This window comes from Ostrea edulis, chromosome 3 (assembly GCF_947568905.1).
Source record: "Ostrea edulis chromosome 3, xbOstEdul1.1, whole genome shotgun sequence".
In the NCBI taxonomy this organism is placed as follows: domain Eukaryota; kingdom Metazoa; phylum Mollusca; class Bivalvia; order Ostreida; family Ostreidae; genus Ostrea; species Ostrea edulis.
Window position 1 is genome coordinate 67,016,034 of NC_079166.1, and position 5,226 is coordinate 67,021,259.

The 5,226-nt window shown below is 32.7% G+C and overlaps 1 long non-coding RNA gene across 1 annotated transcript; it reads right to left on the reverse strand.

The window, feature by feature from the left end:
- Positions 1-3,253: 3,253 nt before the first annotated feature.
- On the reverse strand, positions 3,254-4,637 carry LOC130052745 (uncharacterized). Its single transcript, XR_008801128.1, has 3 exons — positions 4,446-4,637; positions 3,498-3,606; positions 3,254-3,366 (listed from the first exon to the last, which is right to left on the reverse strand). It is a non-coding gene; the product is annotated as an uncharacterized LOC130052745 (long non-coding RNA).
- Positions 4,638-5,226: the final 589 nt, after the last annotated feature.

Here is a 5,226-nt window from a genome sequence, read left to right on the forward strand (position 1 = left end):
TAGATATATTAAGAAATTTTGCAATATACATTTTGTAGATAATTGATTATTTGGTCCATACATATTTGATTTCCCCTTCAAAACCAATCAACTTGAGTTAATAGCGTTAATTTGAGTTCTTTTTGAAGTGGTGCATGAAAAATAAATGAATAACGTTGTTGAAGGACGTCGCGAATATTTGTAACGTTATTTGATAAAAACTGTTGCTTTGATGGTTTTTATCAAACTTTGAGATATTTTCCTTTAAAAAACAAACTCGAATAACCCATATTTTTTAAAAAATATTTTTCAAATTATTTTTGTATCACTTTGATATTAATATTGTCAAGATGAACAGCACCAAATTATGTCTATTTTAAGTTCAATTATGCAATGAATAAAGTCAATCTCTATTATTTTATATATAATTCAGTGGAAAACAGTGTCGCTACCGTGAAAACAATGGTATGTTAAAGACGTAATTACTAAAAAAAAAAGGTGCTGTTGAATGAAAAACAATTTTCACAGAGTAGTATATACATTGTCAAGATGCATCGGTCAACTTTTCAGATGGGGTTTTCGAGTGAGAAAAAAGGTCTGTAAACCCATGACCTACGTTATGTACAATGGCCCTGTGTTTCACACAGGATTTAAGATGCATTTTCATACTTAGACGCTGGGGATAATATATTGCTTAGAACTACATGCGAGTTTGACCTTGCTTGTGAAGTATGACCTCAAACACTCTAAGGTGTTATTACTTTTCACAACAGTGTTAATTTAAGATTTGACGTAATAGAAGACATCATAGTTGATGCGATTTAAAAAAGCGTATTTTGAACATTTGATACTTTCATTTTGCAGAGGAAATTAAGATTACCCTTACCAAAATATAAGCCCTCTGGCACACAGTTGCTGCAAATTTGCAGCGCATTTGCGGCAAGTTTGCCGCAACTAGTTGCGGCACATTTGCCGCAAGTATACTTTTCGTATGCAAATTTTTCCTCTGGCACACAGTTTGCAGCAAACTTGCGGCACACACTTGCTGTAGAATTATGGCATACAGTGTGCGGCATATTTGCCGCAAGTATACTTTTCGTATGCAAATGTTTCCTCTGGCACACAGTTTGCGGCAAACTTGCGGCACACTCAAGTTTGCTGCACACTGTGTGCAGCAAACTTGTGGCACACTTCTGGCACCGTCTGCTCAAAATTAAGGGATCCTATATAAACTGTCATATTACAAAACAAAAAAACAATAACAATTCAATTAATATAATTTGAAGAACAATGACATATCAAGTAATTAACATATTCAAAAATACTAATTTAAAAAAAAGAGAGATTCAAAAGCAGAAATGACCAGGTTCTTGTGAAATATGTTATCTATCATAGGAACAACAGTAGAAACATACTGAAAAATGACAAATTAAAGGTAGAATTTTTCAACAAAAAAAGAAAAGAGAAGCATTTTTAAAATGTTACATGTATATCTTCAATGTTTTTATAACATTTCTAATATACAGAGTCTGGAAAATGTTAAGTAAAAGTTGAGTTGGTTACATAAAGTACCATGCTTAAAAAATGACTAAGTTCAACTTCACCATGCACATGTAACTTTTTCAAAGAATGCCTGATCACTTCCGAAAAGACACATGCACATTTACAATGCTTCCATAACAGCTGTTCAAGGTCTGAAGAATGTCAAATAAATGCTGTAAGAGGAGTTGATTACAAAAAATAGGTACCATCTATTCAAGAAATGCTTTAAAAAAATGACAAGTTCAACTAAATGCAATTTTTTGAAAAAAGTCTGATCACTTTCAAAAAGACACATGCACATCTTCAATGTGTCCATAACTACTGTACAAAGTTTGAGGAATATGAATTTAGATGTGCACGAGTTGATCACACAAAATAGGTACCATCTATTCAAGAAATGCATAAAAAATGACCAAGTTCAACTACACGTAATTTTTAAAAAAAAAAAAAGTATAATCATTTTCAAAAAGACACATGCACATCTTCAATGTGTTCATAACAATTGTACAAAGTTTAAGGAATGTCAAGTTAAAGGTGCATGAGGATTTAATTACACAAAATAGTTACCATCTATTCAAGAAATGCTTTAAAATGACTTAAGTTCAACTACATGTACATTTTTTTTAAATGTATGATCACTTTCAAAAACACATATGCACATCTTCAGTGTGTTCATAACAACTGTACACAGTTTGAGGAATGTCAAATTAGAGGTATACGAGGAGTTGATTACACAAAATAGGTACTGTCGATTAAAGAAATGCTTAAAAAATTACGAAGTTTTATCTACATGTAAAATTTTCAAACAATGTCTGATCACTTTCAAAAAGGTACACGCACATCTTCAATGTATCCCTAACAACTGTACAACGTTTGCGGAACATCAAGTGAGAGGTGTGAAAGAAGTTGATTACACAAAGTAGGTACTATTACAGGGACGCTATTGTCGCTTGCCCACCAGTCATTCACCATTTATAAACTGTTTGCACATTGTGCAACCCGACCAAAAATATAAAATATAATTATAACAAGATGTGAGAGAAAACTTAAAGAAACTGCAACAGCTTCTAATCCACAAATATTGCATTGTGCAATGTTAAAAAGTTCTCGGTGAAGTCCCACCCTGGCCATGAGAGTACATTTTATTTGGAAACTGCTGCATAAAGAATTTCTTTCAAGATCCAAGAGAAAAATATCAACCCACTGTGGCACTTTTCTGGCCTAAGGTCAGGTTGTGATTTAAATAGATTTGTGAATTTTGACCGTTTTAGATCAATCATGTCAAACGAAAGTTTTTAAAAAATAAAATCCTTATTAAACTAGCAAGTGCTATACAAATGATGCTATAAATGGTAGAATTGTATATACAATTAAGACAAAGGAGTTGACATGATCTTAAGGACATGTAATTAAAAAGGAGGTCTATCATTTGCATAACATGACTATGTGCATTGTGCATCAATAACAAGTTTCGGCAACATTTGCAGACAAGAATGAAATATATTCAAAATTCACACATGTAAACTATGCACTTTTCTTCAGAAAAATCTGGAGATAATCTACATGAATATTAAAGTCAGTACTGTGAAGGACTTTATATTCTGATACATTAATACAGACTTGTGGACACTTATTAGTGAGAACACTGTAAACATTTACACAAATTTCTCCATCATAGATGAACGGGAGAATAATAGGACTATCTCCATGCTGTCTGCGCCTTGGAATCAAAAACATGATTGAATTCTGGACCTTCTTCTAATCTTCCACTTGTTCAGTACTTGGTCATCACAATCACATATTGTCCGCAACAACTCTACTGTCCCATCCATTTGTTGTGATAAACTGTAAATAGCCTTTACTCACAAATACATGTAGCAGTCTTATCAGATTCACTTGGCAAGTGTGTATAAATTGAAATGTCATTCTTTTTTTAAAACTAAATAACACTAAGTAACTTCATTAATGATTTATACACATTAATCCAGGCCTGCATGTTGGAACTCTCAGATATGGCAAGTTGAAGACAGCCTATCAACACACCATCACAACTTCTGTATCTGCACGACTATCATGAAATATATTCTGAAAAAGATATAAAATTGTAAATATTATGAGACACCATTGGCCGTCCTATATACAAGTTTGCAAGGCGTCTAACATAGGAGGAATCATTCAGGGTGTGTACATGTAATTATTGTCGCTCGACACCTGGGGCCACCGATTTTCAAAGCTGAGCAATAATCAATGTTGCGTTATAGCCCATTGGGCTAATAAATGCAATATTTGATGTACAACTGTAAATATCATGCTAACCAGACTTTACGTACAAATTAACTTTATTGCCAAGACAAGATCTTCAATCCATTTTAATAACGTATATGCATTGATGGAGTGACAAAATTGAGATTCTGGAGGTCACATCCCTGATCATAATGCAGTTTAACTTTTCTAACTGGACATCTGGGTTCAAATCATAAGCATTTGAATAAAAAAATAATCAACCATTCATTAAAAAACATCATTTACTGAATAAACTATTCAGTTTTTGGAAATATAACCCGAGTAGAAAGTAAACAAAAAATAGCATAATTATTACGGAAATAGGCCTAATTATTTGTTTGTTTTTCGGCCTTTTCCCCTCTCTCTCCATTTTCTTTAAGTGCCTATATGGTCCTGTCCAAATGTATAAGAAGAAAAAAATCCGCGATGGCTACGATAATGCAACTAGAAAGAGTCTAATCTCGTACAAAGGAAATTTATTCCACATAATTTCAAAGAATTGAATGAAGCATGTAAATTCATGAACGTAAACACTGACTTGCAAGATTTGACGCAACAACATACAATGAGCGATGGTCAGTTTCGTTTTGAACAATATATTAGAGAGTTTATAACTATAAGATACACAGTAAATCACTTACTCAATGACTGGAAGATTCTCCTCAGAATATCTGCATCAACTCCTGTTCTCTATTCATGTTCAAGATGTTGTTTACCGGTATAACATCATGGTGTCTGATGATATCAACTTTCGCGCTCAGCATATAATATTGAGTGAATCCCACACCCGACGCATTGAACCCGATCTCTATTTGCGATGCATAGAGCCGTAAAGCCCCATGCAGACCTACTTTGGTATACAGCTTAGATCATTCTAACTTAGTATCAATTAGCATTCCACAAACCAGAATAACGTATCTGGATAAAATCCTGATATGTAAATTATACGATATAAAGGTGATTTTTTACCACTTTCATTTGAGTAATTTCAACTCACAAACCCAGTATCTGAATTGTAATCAACAGATATAGATATAAATAAAGAAAAGTAAAGTCTCTCTCTCTCTCTCTCTCTCTCTCTCTCTCTCTCTCTCTCTCTCTTCATTTATTTAGATATAGAAATTTTTTCTTCACTTTTTTTCTTCTAATTAGATTAAAATTCAGATACATGTGCACTTACATTTTATTTTAAAGGAGCATTAGCTGTGAAAGTGATGGCAATCATTTTTTCCCCTCAAAATCTCTCGATGATATTGAAATACATATTGATGACTAATAAGAACATTTATTTTTTATTATGTACAAAAACAAGAGAATTAACCCTAATAAAACTACGTTAGATAACCGCTTTTAATGTAAAGAAATATATACGGAAGAATTATTCACTGCACCCAAATCAAATAATTTCTCAAATAAAAACAA